Genomic DNA, 19,414 nt, shown 5'->3' with positions numbered 1-19,414 from the left:
TGACAAAATTGACAAAATTGACAAAATTGACAAAATTGACAAAATTGACAAAATTGACAAAATTGACAAAATTGACAAAATTGACAAAATTGACAAAATTGACAAAATTGACAAAATTGACAAAATTGACAAAATTGACAAAATTGACAAAATTGACAAAATTGACAAAATTGACAAAATTGACAAAATTGACAAAATTGACAAAATTGACAAAATTGACAAAATTGACAAAATTGACAAAATTGACAAAATTGGCAAAAGATGACAAAATTGACAAAATTGACAAAATTGACAAAATTGACAAAATTGACAAAATTGACAAAATTGACAAAATTGACAAAATTGACGAAATTGTCAAAATTGACTAAATTGACAAAGTTGACAAAATTGACACAATTGACAAAATTGATAAAATTGACAAAATTGACAAAATTGACAAAATTGACAAAATTGACAAAATTGACAAAATTGACAAAATTGACAAAATTGACAAAATTGACAAAATTGACAAAATTGACAAAATTGACAAAATTGACAAAATTGACAAAATTGACAAAATTGACAAAATTGACAAAATTGACAAAATTGACAAAATTGACAACATTGACAAAATTGACAAAATTGCCAAAATTGCCAAAATTGACAAAATTGATTAAATTGACAAAATTGACAAAATTGACAAAATTGACAAAATTGACAAAATTGACAAAATTGACAAAATTGACAAAATTGACAAAATTGACAAAATTGACAAAATTGACAAAATTGACAAAATTGACAAAATTGACAAAATTGACAAAATTGACAAAATTGACAAAATTGACAAAATTGACAAAATTGACAAAATTGACAAAATTGACAAAATTGACAAAATTGACAAAATTGACAAAATTGACAAAATTGACAAAATTGACAAAATTGACAAAATTGACAAAATTGACAAAATTGACAAAATTGACAAAATTGACAAAATTGACAAAATTGACAAAATTGACAAAATTGACAAAATTGACAAAATTGACAAAATTGACAAAATTGACAAAATTGACAAAATTGACAAAATTGACAAAATTGACAAAATTGACAAAATTGACAAAATTGACAAAATTGACAAAATTGACAAAATTGACAAAATTGACAAAATTGACAAAATTGACACAAGTGACAAAATTCACAAAATTGACAAAATTGACAAAATTGACAAAATTGACAAAATTGACAAAATTGACAAAATTGACAAAATTCACAAAACTGACAAAATTGACAAAACTGACAAAATAGACAAAATTGACAAAATTGACAAAATTGACAAAATTGACAAAATTGACAAAATTGATAAAATTGATAAAATTGACAAAATTGACAAAATTGACAAAATTGACAAAATTGACAAAATTGACAAAATTGACAAAATTGACAAAATTGACAAAATTAACAAAATTGACAAAATTGACAAAATTGAAAAAATTAACAAAATTGACAAAATTGACAAAAATGACAAAATTGACAAAATTGACAAAATTACAAGTATGACAAAAATGAGACAAATGCCGAAAACGACAAAAATTACTTTAAAGACAAAAATTACACAAAATGACAAAATATATTGTCAAAATTTACATAATATATTGACAAAATCGATGTAACAATTGATAATTTGGATGTAACTGACCAAAATTGTCCAATACGACCATTTTGGCCAAATAGACAAAATTTACAAAATTGGAAAAGAAAATCAGAAAATCAAAAACCAAATTAACTATATGTCAAATAACTAATTTGACAAAATTGCGAAATTGACCAAATTGAGTCAATTGACAAAATTGGCATAATTTTTAAAATAAACAAAATTGACAAAATTGATAAAATTGATAAAAATTCACAAAATTTACAAAATTGACAAAATGGTGAAAATTGACAAAATTGATAAAATTCTCAAAAATGGCAAAATGATAAAATTGAAATTATTGACATTTCAAAGTTGTCAAAATGTTTTATATCTATAGTTATTCGATCAATAATTGTAACCTACATGGAAGCATCGTATTTTACTCTAGCAGTTGTAATTTTACTCAATTGTTTTTTCAATATATTCGCTTCCTTCAAATGAGAGGTTGATTTATTTTTTTTAAATTGAATTCTTAATTTTAAAATCTCTTCTATTTTATAGATGTTAAATTAAATGTCATAGAACCGGGAACATACAAGATATTCCAGAATTCAGTCATTCAAAAGTTTCCAATAAGTTTTAAATTATGTTTTTCATATGAAATATAATTTTTAAATCTATCATTTGTTAATCATTTTGTGTCATGTGTATCCAAATATAATTTACAGGCTGTAAGAAAGGCTACAATCCACTGTCAAGTGTATTAAATCGTGTTTTTATCTATACATACAGCTGAGATATTTAGAGTGGTCCAAGTTTCCCCATGGCCCACGTTACCTCACTCTCCCCTATATATGTATTTCAGTGTTAGACAGAGTCTCAATCTCCAAAACCAACAAAGAAATAAATGACCAAAAACAACTTTTTTTTTAAATGATCTTCATTGAATACACAGCAAATATTGATTTTTTTGTCTTATCTTATTGATAGTTCAGTGAAAAAAATCCCTTCCAAGACCTGAGTAAGTGTGTAGGTACTATATAATTCCTTTTACAAACAGTTTAAAATTTTGAATTGCTGTCATTTTGTTCAATTAATGTTTTACTGTCTCATATTTATTGCCGACCTAAAACGGCTGCTGCCGGATGTAATCCGTAACCACCTTACCATTTTTTTCTGTCATACGTCCTACCGGTGACGAGCGGCTTCTTTCGATTGATATTTTATTGATGTTGCATAGCGATTTCGATTGTGATGATTCTCGGAATCGGATTTGAAATCGAACCAACTATAGTATCTATACTATTTTTTTTTCGACAAACGGAGGAAGAACTCACGAGTGCCATTCAAATTATCGACTCTCGGTAGCATAATACGTATGCATAGTACCTAGCAGCAGCAGCTTTTCGTTTACAGTTTCCACACCAACCATCGCCTCGGCGAATTCGAGCTTCTCAATCATTCGCCTGCATCCATTCGGGTCGGTTGGATGTGTTTCAACGATAGTTTCCCGTCAAACGTGTCGGCGCGCGTCGGGCTCTGTGATTCAAGTAGACATTGAGGTCGGCTAGGCGGTTTGTTCGATACTTTCTTCTGGGGGCTTGAGTGAGGTCGAGGTCGGGAACTAACTGTTGTTTGTTTTGCTTTTTTGGTTTTGGCAACTTGATAGCCAAAAAACCAGAATAGACAACAAAGGCGGCGGCGTGGGAAGTTTGGGAAAGTTCCACCCCCGACGATCAAAGCAGGCGTCGGGTAGCGAAGTTCAGCATCCGTGAATCGTCTTAAACAACCTACTTCGATTGGGTTCCTAAGCAAGAAGCCTGCGGATTACAAAATTCAATTGTCAATTTCCCGAAGTGCGGAAAGTGATTTGGTTGTTTTTCAGTGAATAGAGTGGCCTTGAGGAATCAACCTGCCTATTCTCAGGTTGGTGCTAAGTGTTAATTTACCTTCGTACGAAAGCATAGGTACATCCATTGTAAGAATAAGCATTGTCTACCAAACCAAAACCACGCGTCTTGGGTTCCGTAAAAAGGTTTAATATTGTTTACTTGCGTACTCCAACCGTGAACAAAGAGAGGTCGGAGAACTGGGCAGAAGTTCCGAAATAGCCACACAGAGAAGAAACTGTTCCTTGCTTCAAGTCAGGGGGCCATACCGGGGAAAGTGAGAAGTAGCGTTGTGGGTGGGTGGGAAATTGCATCGCAGCATCTCTCTCATCTGGTGGAGGTGCATCTAAGAGAATGTGAGAAAAATACGTCATCCGGTAAAGCGGAGATGCAGTTGATTTGAGCGGTCGGTGGAATCAAGTGAGCAAAACACAGAATCCGTAAGGTGGTCTCTGGCAAGACAAACATACCTTAGTGCGACCGTCGTTGCAGCAGCCAAGCCAAAGTCAGCTGTTTCTAATCGTCCGGTTTCTCTCGTACAAACTGGAAGACTTGGAGTAGCAGCGGAGTAAAAACAACATCAACCCACTTCATACTTCATACCGTCGACGACTTGCAAGGGCGAACGTGCGGTAAGGTTTACGGCCAATTACATTCCTTCCAAGATTGCTTTTTATTGCGCTCCATCCAACCAACGACGGCAACTGTCGCAATTAAACTTTGAAGTAGCTATGTAGGTAAATACGAAGTGTCTTTCAAGCATTCTAAACAAAAATTTCTGAACGTCGATTTTGTATGATTTGAAAAAAAATAATTTGAAATTTTAATTAAATCCATATTTTGAATATGTCGCAATATTAAGTTCATACAGTAAACAGTTTTTAATGTATTTTCAATTATCAGTGACTGTAAAAGAATAATATAGGATAAGAAACACATTCCAATACGCAGGATTTATGACTTTTATGATCAGAAAGTATGTCACATTTTTATTTATCATATTTTTGTAAAGTATCGCAGCGCATACGCAATCGATATGAAATTGGCTTTCTGGTGAATGTGAATGTTTTACGTAAATCTTGAGATAACAGACTCAAAATCCAGTGTAAAGTTAAATTTAAATGCAAAACTATTTAAAAAAAAAAATTGACAAACAGTTGAAAATTTGTCAAACATTCTGTGTTTCATATTTTGAAAAATCTAAAGATGCAAAAATGTGCCAAATTACGTCAACTTTTCAAACATTTTTTCAAAATTTTCTGACATGACTAAAACGATTTTGACTGTTCATTGATTTAAAAGTACGGTTTTTACACCCCTTTTAATATTTTTTGTGGTCATGATCTTAAAATATTTCAAAAAAATATATTCTTATGTGTAATGTATTATTATCATACTTCAGCTTTCTTGAACACTAAGTGATTTTTTTTTAGCATTTCGTAGCTGATCTACAGTCTTTTTTCTGAAGTATGTTTTTTTCGGATTTTTCTTCAACGGATAACTGAAGTATTGTACGTCAATATTGTCTGAAAACTTATTTGAGTTACATTATGAGGTTTCCAAAACTATAAATTATGTAAAAATCGGTTCAAATACAAGAAAAATGTATTGGTTCTAGTCAGAAGTGTCAAATAGACACTCAAGAGACCTTAACGGGTGAAAATTTCAGTGACGGATGAGGGTTAAACGAACTTTCACAGTGTGTTCGGTGAAAATTACTAAACGCTCGGTAATGAAAACAGGGAATCGGTATACATTTTACCGTTTGTTCGGCAAATATTGCGGTATGGTACATTACCGTTTTAGATTGTTCAGCGAAACATTCTTGTTGCATACGCAATTTCACGCATAATTACAGTTATAAAATAAAATACCGAAATTATTACTACACTGTTGAAAATTCGGTGAAAAAATCCGGTGTCGGCGATTTCCTTTAACTGCCTATGTACGATCCCGTAAAAACTTCGTTTCGCATTCAACCATTGATACGTAAAGGTGAATTAACGTTAGAATAATGAATCCGATACATTTTCTTGACAATATTGCGAAAAATATTCAACAGCGAAAGACGATCCTTATTCTTGTCAAAATCCAATTGGTTTAGAAAACACCCATTAAAAAGTTTTTTTTTCTTGATCGGTTGCAAAATTACGACAATATTTCAGAAACATGTACCTACTGTTTGTTCATAAAAATGACTCGTTTTCTTGACTTTCACACTGAAATAGTGTGTATCCTATCCAACAAACTCAACAGTTAATGTAAACGACCTCTTGGAAATTGGATAATCGGAATCAATGAACAATTGATTTATGGACGAATGGTCCATAAAAACTCCTATGTGCAAATTTTTCATCTTAATCTGATATACAGTATGCAAAAAAAAATTTATCCACTCCCAGTGAAAAATTAGATTTCTCTCAAAAACATCATATAACATATTTATGTAAAAACCAAGTTAATTCATTCAAGTTTAAATTGAAAAAAACATATTCTGTTACATTCGAGACCTGATGTAAAAAAATGTGGTGGGGTGTGAGGGAGGGGGGGAGGTGGGTGTTGACACTATTTTTTTTGTTCTTCTAATGTTTTTTAAAAGAGCGAGCAAAGGCGCTATATCCGAGGTCAGGACCAGAAATGATACTGCATTGAAATCCGGAACTCTCAAATTTTAATATATACTATAACTAACGCCAATAATAAACTGAAAGCGAAAATTTTAACATAATGGTTCTTGTTAAAAAATTAAAATAATTGTCAGTTTATTACTCATACATAAAACATGGATCACTACAAATCTGGACACACTCTTTATTTTTCTACCAGTGCTGAAAATTTCATTACGATTCGTTTTGTTTCGAAAAAGTTACACGTGATGGAAGCCGCGAGATGAAAATAAATTTTGAACAACCACGTCAAAAACCCGACGTGGTCGGGTTCAAAAATCACGAAATCGTTAAAAATGGTCAAATCAACCGTGTGTAGCGTTCTCAAACGTTTCCATGAGATGCGTACTATAGATCGGCAGGTTCATACCAAGCGTTATAGTGGACCTAAGAATCAGAAACTACATTTGAAGGTGTTGAGAATGATCAAGGAAAACACAGGGTAGTCGGACTATGACATTGCCAAAAAATTCAACGCCGACCGGTGCACCGTCAGCAGAATTCGTCTACGCGAAGGAATACGATCCTATCGGACCAGTAAGCAACCAAACCGGACATTGAAGCAGAATTTAGTAGCCAAAGGACGTGCCCGCAAGTTATACAAGAAGATTCCAACGAAGTTCGACGGATGCATCCTCATGGATGACGAAACGTACGTGAAGATGGATTTTGGGCAGCTTTCTGGCCAAAAATTATGTAAAGCCACTGCAGTGGTGCACTCCACTTGTCATGGTGATGTCCCCGGCAACTTCAAATTCGTTTTTGCTGATAAGTGTGCAAGAAAGTGTTTGATCTGGCAAGGTATTTGCAGCTGCGGACGAAAATTCCGGTTTTTGTGAAAAACAAGACCATGGACTCCGAAATTTACAAGGAGGAATGCCTGAACAACTTTTTTTTCGTACATTAGATCTCACAAAGGACTAGTTAAGTTTTCGCCAGATTTGGCAAGCTGCCACTACAGCTAGGAGGTTCTACAGTGGTATTGGGCCAACGGGTGGATTTTGTCGAAAAGGACATCAACCCACCCAACTGTCCTCAATTCCGCTCTATCGAAAAATTTTGGGCAATTGTCAAGCAGAAGATGAAGAAGAATGGTAGGACGACTCGGGAAGCAACAGAGATGAAGAGATTGTGGAACAAAATGGCCGCTGAGGTCAGCGAATAGGGTGTTCAAACTATAATGAGTGATACTCAATGAAAAGCTCGAAAACTCATCAAAACAACATCGGAATATTTTTTTCTTATTTTTCCTTTAAAGTGCAATAAAAACCCTACATTTCAAGTACAAAACATTTTTATTTCGTTAACATAGCTCCGAGATAGACCCGTTTTAATGCGTCCAGATTTGTAGTGATCCATGCTTTAGGGTTTTGGATTTCTGTGCAGAAAAATCATTTCCATCATTTCCATCCCCAGAAGGACGAATTCCTCGGACCACCATCAAGGAGCACAGGAAGTTTAGCATCTGTGCTCCCAACGTTAGCATCTTAGTTATAGCCATGGAAACGTATGGTACTGTTGTCCACGTTTCTTCCTCCCTGGGTTCCAGTTGTCTCTGCGTCCAATACTGCATGAGAGTAAATGTACTTTTAGTACTCACCGGAATGCTGACAAGATCTGGCTTTGTATGTATCATAAGCATAAGCGAATGTAAAGACCCTGGTTTATCATTAGAATAGATAACAGGTGTTTTTATTTGCTTTTAGTTGACGTAATTCCTTGCGAGAAAAGTTGAAAAATTGCAAGAGAAACTCCTACAATTTTTTTTTTGTTTTTCGTCAAATTTACGTGATATAAAAAACTCAGAATATCCAAAAAGATGTTTATGAACGCATAAAAGTGTAAATAGAAAAAACTGACATTTTCAGAAATGTTGAAACATGTTTGATTAGTGAAATACTGATGGTGGCGCATTTTGCCCGCTCTGCGCATTTTGGACCCAGTTCCCCTACGCGTTGCATTGGAGATTTGTCGAACTCAATAATCTGAGAATGCATGTGTGCATTACTTAGGTAGAAACTGCGGTGAATCCGTGCACCCATGGTGGATAACCAACATACATACATACATACCATCAAACCCAAATGTAGTAAATAGAAGTAATAAATGATTATAAGGAATGAAAGAAATTACATATATTGATCCGAATAAATGAAAATGATATCGAGAGAAAGAGAGAAAACACGTAAAAATCAGTTCCATCCAAGATTGTGAAAAGATATCTCTACTTCAGTTTGAACAAAGCTGAACTGGATTAAGGTTGGGAGCGCGTTACTGCTTGGAGCTGGAGTGAGGAATGTTGCGGAAATACGTGGAATTTCGATACAGCGAAAGCACCGGTTACGACACCAAATAGCATTACTTTCGATTCATCTGACCAAATCACCTTCTTCCAGTCATCACTGGTCCATGAAACGTGATCCAGGGCCCACTTCAATCTCTTTTTGATATTTTTTGCGGACAACTTATGCGGACTTATGCCGGTTTTGTGATGTGCAATGATCAAATTCCGGATGCTGATCGGAATTTGTGCTTTTTGGGCATTTTACACAATTTTAAACACGAAACTAAAAATTTGATCAGGAAATCTTCAAGAATATTAAATGACAGCTAGATACAATGTTTACGTTCAAGAACGTTGTAGAATATACACTAAAACACTTAAATTGTAGTATCCGTTTCAGGGTTGGTACAAGTTTGCTGCGTAATTTTTTACTTTTTTCCATAGTTTATCACATCACTAAGGATATTAATATAACAGTCGAGTGCAGAAATGCAGAAAAACATGAAAGGCTACTAGAGAACTATTAAAAGGTGAAAAAAAATCAAAAAAGAGAGAAAAGGAAGCATGAACATTAGACTGAGTCGATTTGGGGTCGTTTTTGAATTTTTCAAAGGGGCTTTATTAGAGCTTTCGATTTTCGCTGTATTTTGGAACAAATTAGTTCGAAAATATTTCTAAGGAAGCGTTGAGCTCTGATATTTCGAGACAGGGGGGCGGTGAGTGAAAAAGTTTGAAAACCACTGAGCTAAACGAACTTACAGTTCTGCGAATTTAAAATTCAAACTCGTGTTTCTTCGGCCGAGCACATCCAACGGACAACGCAGAGGGGCATGGCTAAAGCGGGCCATAGACTACACAATATTTGCACAAATGCGATGAAATTCTGTCACTGTGAACACGATTTGCATCATGTAAGTATGGTACTGCTCAAATGAGCGTGCAAACGGTTTGAGTAGAATCGGGCGGGATCGAAATATTTTCTACTAACAACCCTCTGCATGGAATCATCGAATTAGCACAAGCCATTTGTGTAGTCTATAGCCCCCTTAAAAGTGGTAGGGCCAAGGGAACGGGAAATAAGCGAGGGGATGGTGCGAGTTACTGTTCGTTCGGTTTGTCGGGCCACGATCGTTCCAGCGTTGCCACTTTAAAATCTGAATTTTCAAGCTAAAAAACCTATGTATTCTGTAAAGAATCTCAAAACTCTGTATTGAAATCTGTATTGCTCGATTGAATTTAGAGTGCTTCAGAGTGCAGATAGGAATAAATGATAAACTTATTGAAACATGAATTTTTAATTCAATTTCAATAAGAAAATCTTTTATTTGCGGCTATGTTTACTAAAACTGTTTACTAAAATTTTGATTTGTTTTTTTTTTTTGTTTTGCGCATTTCTAATTCTCCAAATTTAACCGGTGGTTTGAGAACTGCGCTCATAGTTCATGTATTTCGAATCCGCCAGTTCAGTCCATTTCAAAATTAAGAGTCTTCTTTTCTCAAATCAATTTTATCATCAGCTTAATTAACCGAATTTTTTACAACCGTTTTCACTAATGGCCGCAAAACAACTGACCTTTCCTTGGGAACATGCAAGCACAATCGAAGTGTTCACGCTAAAACAGAAATATACATTCCAAGATAAATGTTAAGTCAATAAAACAATAATAAATATTTTATTTTACTTCATGTATTTATTGATCTGTTTTCTTATTTCATTCCTAAATAAACGTTTTTATTTAATTCATTTACTTCATTTATCTATTGATCTCTTTTCCCTATTTCATCTATTTTCTACAATGTGGTTAGAAGGTTTCAACAGAAAGCTGACTCTATTCATTGGGTTTAAACTTGTTTGGTTTTTATAGGCCTCTAAACCATTGGTGGTCAAGATTTTAATGAAACAAGCCTCATTTTAAAGCTTGTGAACAGCAGAAAACCTACGTTTTTATTTTGGAAAACTTAGCATCCTGGATATACCTGTGAGAAGATTATTAAGAAATATGTTTCCATACATTCGGCGGTCATAAACAGTTAAAAACATTGTTGACCAGTAGCATAAGCTGTAAACGGTTTACGTGAGTTACGTGAGTAGAAAACTGACGGGGACAGGAAATCTGTATGAATTCCCAAAAATCTGTTCTCTGTATATACAGATTCTTGTTTACAAAAATTTTAAAAAATCGGTATGATTCCTGATAAATTTGTATATGTGGAAACGCTGGATCGTTCGTGCGCATTTTGTGTTCGGAAAGCTTCGTTCTGTTGTTTCGTGGTGTGATTTTATTCCTGCGATGCTTCGAAATCATCAATGCAGAACTGCTCTCTTCGTTTTGTGCGCATTGACGTAATGATTGGAACGAAGATAAAATCAATCTCCACATATTAATCTCGGAAGAAGTCAGCAGAACGATTTTTTCCGAAGCGAGTTTACGCATGTCTGTTCAAAATATGTCCTACTCTATTTTGTACTTGTAACTACACATGTCACATTGAAATAGCTACAAAAAAGGTTGGGCAAAAAAAAATATGCCAAAATTTGTGTGTTGTAAGTCAATTTTACAAAATAGCTCAAGGCTTGGAACAATGTTAAAAATAAGAAAATAAATTGATATGTGAGTATTAAACTGTAAATATGAAATAGTCTTACAAAATTTTACCGATTCAACATTGATGGTCCGCTGCTCCTCCAAGATTCCTTAATTCAAAATACCTCGTTTGTTACTGAACGGAGCTACTGAACGGGCAGCACTGAACGCACTCAAGTTGATGACAGTTTTGAATAGGGAAAAAGAGCGAGAGAAAAGAAAGCGGCTATTCGGCGGGAAAGTCGTAGGACGGATAACAAAACAACAATAAATTCGCGTTAGGTGTGAAGTTGTCATGAGGAGAAGAATCTAGTTTTCGTGAAGATTCATTATAAAAGTACGAGCTTAGGCTAAAAGTGCGAACTTAATGCAATAGTGCGAAGTGAAGTGAGATCGCTTGAGCAAAGGTAGGAGTATTATTAGTAACCTAATAAGTGCGCTTCGAGTAATTTGGAACCTCTTAATTTAGGGCAACATTGCGGGTACGCGCTTGATAAGAAGACACCTAATTAAGTTGTTTAACCTGATAAGTAGAGGTGAGAATGTTATTGAGAAATGTAAAAAAAAAGTTATTTAATTCAGCACAATTAATGATAAAGGTGGCTAGCGGAAGGCAGCAACGGCAGATACGAATCGCGACAGCAGCAAGCGAATAGGAGAAGTTACTAAACGTGAGATTGAAACATTGAATTTAGTTCTTTTCATCAAAGCTATGTTTCTATCGTAGGTTTTTAAAACTCGCCGAACTTCGAACGAATAAAGGAGTGTTAAAAATTCGGAAACAACTTTTCTTTGTTACCCGTGAACCGCAAGTAACAAAACTTACATCGTTATTCATCAATTTTGTCTTGGATGGGCAATCCAGGGCGTTGCTGATTCTTCTGCTTCTCTAATTCGGTCCTGGTATTGGTATGATATCAAAAGCGGTACAGACACTAGCGTTCTTCGATGAAACTTGATTTGATTGTTTGGGCCTCTTGATATTCATTTCCATTATTCATGAAATTTTATATTTTTATTTGAAAGATGTAAAATTTGACGAGACCAAAATTTTCACTCCGTTCTCCTTCGCACGGCTGACTTAGATCCCTCGATTTTGTTAACAAAATGTTAACAAAATATTAATTTCTTTGAAAAACATTTTTCGAGAAGAATTATAGAGGAGGGCTCCCATGTAAAATCAATGTGAATGATCCAAATTGGAGAAATCGCCAACTCTTACTATCACTTTTCGTTATCTTGAAAAAGAGTTTTTTTGTCAAGATTTTATATTGGTGTCAAAAATTCGGTTTTTGGTCTTCAACAATCGATACGTTTCACTTGTAAGAAAAAAATTTCTGTAATGCAATCATGATCGACTTAAGCGGTCGTTCTGCAACCTTTTTTTTTTCAATTGCTCAATATTCAAAAGAAGAAAATACCGAAGGTGCAGCCAGTATAGAAGGATTTTACATTACAGAAGATAAACGACAACGCCAGTAGATTGTTGCCGCGCGTCGTTCGGTTTGTTTTATTTTTATCGCATTACTGCTCTGAGGATAGAAATGAGTTCGGCAGGCTTATCGCAATCGTCTCGGGATGGATGGATGCCCGACCACACCGATCATCTTGCATGGTAATGAATGAGAAGAAAGTGTTGTGATTCACCATTCAACAAACTTAATTGCTGGGCATTGAGTTTGTAATTACATGTATGTATGTTTACAGACTGTATCGTGATGATATTTCATCACAATCAAATCATCTTCACATTTAAAATAAGTATACAGTGTCGATCCCCACAACATTATCAATCGAATAAAATCACGATCAATTCGATATTGCATCAAACTTCTGATGACCATAGAGGCTGATTTGATTGACAATAAGCTTTTGTCCAAAACAAAAACATTTCGTTGTGCACCTGCTGTTGTGAAACGGAAGAAGGGGCGTCCTCGCCGGCGATTGAGCAATTCGACTTATCATTATTATTCAAACCACAACAATCACTACAAGCCTTATTGAGGTTCAGCCAGTTGCTAATTGTTTCGTGCTTACCTTAATACGAGAAAGGTGAATTTCACCTAGCATGGGGCCCGGGGTTTTTACGTAGGCCTATTTTCTCACAATCACCTTGTGTGCGGTCAATCAATCGACTGCTAGACGAGATGTTAATGAGGTCGTTTCTTTTTCCGGAACCGACCTTGAAAATGGTACGCTGATGATGTGAAACGTATTTTTTTTCCTTAGATCGAAGTTTGTTTCGTTTCAAATCTGAAACCGGAACATTAGCAATTGCTACTCAGATAACAGAATGATAATGGGATTCAGATATCTGAGGTCTGAGTATGTGTTTCTTGATTTTCTTGATTTTCTTGATTTTCTTGATTTTCTTGATTCGCTTGAATTTTTTGACTTTATAAAATTTCTTATTATTCTTATTTTTTTGTCATTTTTGTCATTTTTGTTATTTTTTGTCATTTTTGTCATTATTGTCATTATTGGCATTTTGGTCATTTTGGTCATTTTTGTCATTTTTGTCATTTTTGTCATTTTTGTCATTTTTGTCATTTTTGTCATTTTTGTCATTTTTGTCATTTTTGTCATTTTTGTCATTTTTGTCATTTTTGTCATTTTTGTCATTTTTGTCATTTTTGTCATTTTTGTCATTTTTGTCATTTTTGTCATTTTTGTCATTTTTGTCATTTTTGTCATTTTTGTCATTTTTGTCATTTTTGTCATTTTTGTCATTTTTGTCATTTTTGTCATTTTTGTCATTTTTGTCATTTTTGTCATTTTTGTCATTTTTGTCATTTTTGTCATTTTTGTCATTTTTGTCATTTTTGTCATTTTTGTCATTTTTGTCATTTTTGTCATTTTTGTCATTTTTGTCATTTTTGTCATTTTTGTCATTTTTGTCATTTTTGTCATTTTTGTCATTTTTGTCATTTTTGTCATTTTTGTCATTTTTGTCATTTTTGTCATTTTTGTCATTTTTGTCATTTTTGTCATTTTTGTCATTTTTGTCATTTTTGTCATTTTTGTCATTTTTGTCATTTTTGTCATTTTTGTCATTTTTGTCATTTTTGTCATTTTTGTCATTTTTGTCATTTTTGTCATTTTTGTCATTTTTGTCATTTTTGTCATTTTTGTCATTTTTGTCATTTTTGTCATTTTTGTCATTTTTGTCATTTTTGTCATTTTTGTCATTTTTGTCATTTTTGTCATTTTTGTCATTTTTGTCATTTTTGTCATTTTTGTCATTTTTGTCATTTTTGTCATTTTTGTCATTTTTGTCATTTTTGTCATTTTTGTCAATCTTTAGATCTCTTTTTAAGTCTCTGACGTCACTGTTTTTTTTATCATTATTGCTTTACGATTAGATTGAGTCTAATGGCAATCGAGTATCCGGCTTGCTTCGATTGATTTTTTATGACAACTAGTCAACCGGCAAATCGATACTAACTGCGTTCATGAACTTTTTTTTGTTTTCATCGTAGAATCATAGCCTCCTTCGATCCTAACAGCCCTGTAGGCTTCAACTATTAGACGACTCAGTCAAACAGCATAGTTTTTTCCACCTGTTGATTCCGCAATCTTAACCGCTAAATTACGTCGAGACGCCAACGAACTAGCCGTCGCGTCATTCGCTATTTGAAGGTTAATGGGAAAATCAATGAACGGGCGGACGGACGCGTAAAGTATAACTTCGTTCGGTTCCCATCATCCGTCCTAAATCTACTATTCATGTTTCAGCTGAACTACTATTGATGGAGATCTATGACTGGTACCCAAGAACTTCCTCTTATAGCTTAAGAAGTAAACCTGAGGTAGAATGTTCTCAGGGAAGAACATTCCTTCAATCACTGGATTATATGTTGCATGAATTTATAGTCACTTCCTCATTATTTAGATGCTTTGAAAGATATCATGCTTTAAGTTAAGATGATATCTGTTTCCGTTCAGCTTGAAATAAAGGCAACGCAAAAATCATGTTGATCTTTTTTATTTTCTTGTTTTACATTGCCTAATTTATATGAAAAGGCCAGCTTCCCTACTAGATGGAAGTCGTTAGTATCTAACTAGTACAAACACTCTATCGGTAGTGTCAATCGGATTAAACGTCATTTGAAGGGATGCCACCAGCTGCGTGGCATTTGGTTGCACTTCTAGAGTACCATCCTCGTGATGAAAGGAATTTATTGTGAACAGCATTGGCAATGGTCTCGCAACGCAAGAAAAGTTGTGTACCGACACACTGAATTAACAAGAGACGAAAGAAAGTGCAATGAACAAACAAGTACCTACACAGTTTTAAATAATCTTTTAGTTTTACATGTTTTAACCTGCAAATAATTGGAACAAGTTATTTCTACTATTTAAGAAATTTTTGTTTCAATCATTTCGTTTAAGTTTTCAAAAGAGCATATTTCACTGATAAAATACTATCTAGCGAGATCTTGATCCATAAAGATAACTTTAATCATAAAACAGAAAGGGTCGCGCTGCCTAACGCATCCCGATCAGAAGAGAAAAACTAAATTATATCAAGATGAGATATTATGATATTCAATTTTTTCCTATCTGGATGAGTTATAATTTAGTACTCGTAGGATGTTAAAATATCTCAAATTATATCAAAAAATCTATACGATCATAGCTAAATTATATCAGTTTTTGATATGCTCCTATCAAGATTATATCTCGTTCAGATAGCATAGTTTGATATTGGACAGAACAAATTATATCAAAATTATAACTTATCAAGATATGAGTGCTTCGAGAAAATTTTCTAGTGGAAGGTCAATAAACCACATTATTTGATAAAACCATGCCACATTTTTGGTTTTCCAAAAATTTGATTTAATTTTATGAATCTGTTGAGCGAAACTCGTTAATGTAAGGTTTGAGCCGTTGACTTCGATGTCCGTGTTTCAGAAAAAGTTGAACGTATATCAAATAAGATATAATCATTTTATTTTAGCACAATCTGAAAAATTTTTTGATCAATGAATATGAGCTCAACCCCATTCAAGTTTGTCAATCAGAATAAGATATAATTCAGATTGGAGAAACTTTAAATCGAAAATTTGGAGTACTTAATTATAACTGAATCATATGTAAATATCTTGGTGAGATACGTTTGAGTTATTATTTTGATATGCTCTCCTGATCGGGATATCAAAGCTGTCTGGCAATGCTTTTAAAAGTGAAATGGATTCTTAATCGGGCTTGATTGGATGCAATCGTCCATTCTCCGTTTTCACTCTTCCGCCATAGGGATTTTTTTTTCTTTTTCTCAGAAACACAAAGCGATGACACGCTTTCAGTTTGAGTTATGGATACATTATAAATCTTCAACGCTTATTTGGACAATGATTACAATTTATCAGTGTGGCGTTTAATTGGAGACTTTGACACCCCATTTGTCGTGCAGAGTAAGGAATTGCACAAAAAGTCTCATTTGAATGTCTCTGAAAATCTGATTCGAATTCAACGATTCAAATTTAAGCACCAAGTACCTTCGGGGCTTTTTTTATTCCACAGCATGCTTTAATTGCCGCTTCAATCGCTTTGTGAATCTTTCTCGTTTGAATCCTCATTTACGTGATACGCAACCATCAAAGTAGGCTTTTACTTCCCCTGCCAACAACAACGTCGGATCAGTGATCCCATTTTTACTTTCACTAGCTCATTTGGTTACAGTGGCTGATTGTAGAGCAAAAACTTGGACAACCAGAAAACACGAGAAAGAGGGCGGGCATCCAACAACCGAAATAGATCAAATCGCGCACGTGGCCCCTCTTCTCGGGCATCATCACCGGAATTGGAAAAACCGGATCGATTTTATGCAGGCTAATATGACGATTCGTCTCTACCGCCAATATCGGCTGTGCCGTCTGCGTTCGGAAAGCAATTTGCGCCGGTCTGATCGCGTTTCAAGAGCAAGTAAAAATAAAACAAAAATTAAGTCACCTGGTGGCAGAAGCGATCGATCGGTCAGCCGGTCACTACTTTTGTTATTGCGGAAGGAAGGCAGAGAAATTTAAATATGGGGAAATAGAGACTGAAAAAACGTGCGAGCGCATTAAAGTTTTAAGAAGATCGACGTCATTTTAGCGTCAGCACGTATCGACGAAAAATCGTTCAAATGTTCATTTCTGCTTTGAGAACGACAAAAATGACAAAAATTTAAAATAACAACAAAAATAAAAGAATGACAAAAATGACAAAAATGACAAAACTGACAAAAATGACAAAAATGACAAAAATGACAAAAATGACAAAAATGACAAAAATGACAAAAATGACAAAAATGACAAAAATGACAAAAATGACAAAAATGACAAAAATGACAAAAATGACAAAAATGACATAAATGACAAAAATGACAAAAATGACAAAAATGACAAAAATGACAAAAATGACAAAAATGACAAAAATGACAAAAATGACAAAAATGACAAAAATGACAAAAATGACAAAAATGACAAAAATGACAAAAATGACAAAAATGACAAAAATGACAAAAATGACAAAAATGAATAAAATGACAAAAATGACAAAAATGACAAAAATAACAAAAATGACAAAAATGACAAAAACGACAAAAATGACAAAAATGACAAAAATGACAAAAATGACAAAAATGACAAAAATGACAAAAATGACAAAAATGACAAAAATGACAAAAATGACAAAAATGACAAAAATGACAAAAATGACAAAAATGACAAAAATGACAAAAATGACAAAAATGACAAAAATGACAAAAATGACAAAAATGACAAAAATGACAAAAATGACAAAAATGACAAAAATGACAAAAATGACAAAAATGACAAAAATGACAAAAATGACAAAAATGACAAAAATGACAAAAATGACCAAAATGACAAAAATGACCAAAATGACAAAAATGACAAAAATGACATAAATGACAAAAATGACAAAAATGACAAAAATGACAAAAATGACAAAAATGACATGAATGACAAAAATGACAAAAATGACAAAAATGACAAAAATGACAAAAATGACAAAAATGACAAAAATGACAAAAATGACAAAAATGACAAAAATGACAAAAATGACAAAAATGACAAAAATGACAAAAATGACAAAAATGACAAAAATGACAAAAATGACAAAAATGACAAAAATGACAAAAATGACAAAAATGACAAAAATGACAAAAATGACAAAAATGACAAAAATGACAAAAATGACAAAAATGACAAAAATGACAAAAATGACAAAAATGACAAAAATGACATAAATGACAAAAATGACAAAAATGACAAAAATGACAAAAATGACAAAAGTGACAAAAATGACAAAAATGACAAAAATGACAAAAATGACAAAAGTGACAAAAATGACAAAAATGACAAAAATGACAAAAATGACAAAAATGACAAAAATGACAAAAATGACAAAAATGACAAAAATGACAAAAATGACAAAAATGACATAAATGACAAAAATGACAAAAATGACAAAAATGACAAAAATGACAAAAATGACAAAAATGACAAAAATGACAAAAATGACAAAAATGACAAAAATGACAAAAATGACAAAAATGACAAAAATGACAAAAATGACAAAAATGACAAAAATGACAAAAATGACAAAAATGACAAAAATGACAAAAATGACAAAAATGACAAAAATGACAAAAATGACAAAAATGACAAAAATGACAAAAATGACAAAAATGACAAAAATGACAAAAATGACAAAAATGACAAAAATGACAAAAATGACAAAAATGACAAAAATGACAAAAATGAAAAAAATGACAAAAATGACAAAAATGACAAAAATAACAAAAATGACAAAAATGACAAAAATGACAAAAATGACAAAAATGACAAAAATGACAAAAATAACAAAAATGACAAAAATGACAAAAATGACAAAAATGACAAAAATGACAAAAATGACAAAAATGACAAAAATGACAAAAATGACAAAAATGACAAAAATGACAAAAATGACAAAAATGACCAAAATGACAAAAATGACAAAAATGACAAAAATGACAAAAATGACAAAAATGACAAAAATGACATAAATGACAAAAATGACATAAATGACCAAAATGACAAAAGTTACAAAAATGACAAAAATGACAAAAATGACAAAAATGACAAAAATGACAAAAATGACAAAAATGACAAAAATGACAAAAATGACAAAAATGACAAAAATGACAAAAATGACAAAAATGACAAAAATGACAAAAATGACAAAAATGACAAAAGTGACAAAAATGACAAAAATGACAAACATGACAAAAATGACAAAAAAGACAAAAATGACAAAAATGACAAAAATGACAAAAATGACAAAAATGACAAAAATGACAAAAATGACAAAAATGACAAAAATGACAA

At 33.0% G+C, this 19,414-nt stretch overlaps 1 protein-coding gene across 1 annotated transcript in view; it reads left to right on the top strand.

The window, feature by feature from the left end:
• Window positions 1-3,556: 3,556 nt before the first annotated feature.
• Window positions 3,557-19,414, top strand: part of LOC129743810 (choline transporter-like 2) — a 79,649-nt gene continuing 63,791 nt past the window's right edge. The window contains exon 1 of the mRNA XM_055736007.1: window positions 3,557-4,130. The gene's annotated coding sequence lies outside the window, so the exon portion shown is untranslated. The remainder of the gene's footprint in view (window positions 4,131-19,414) is intronic.

The sequence above is a fragment of the Uranotaenia lowii genome, chromosome 2 (assembly GCF_029784155.1).
Source record: "Uranotaenia lowii strain MFRU-FL chromosome 2, ASM2978415v1, whole genome shotgun sequence".
Lineage (NCBI taxonomy): Eukaryota > Metazoa > Arthropoda > Insecta > Diptera > Culicidae > Uranotaenia > Uranotaenia lowii.
Note: the sequence above shows the minus strand (reverse complement) of the source record. Positions and strands in the feature narration are given on the sequence as shown.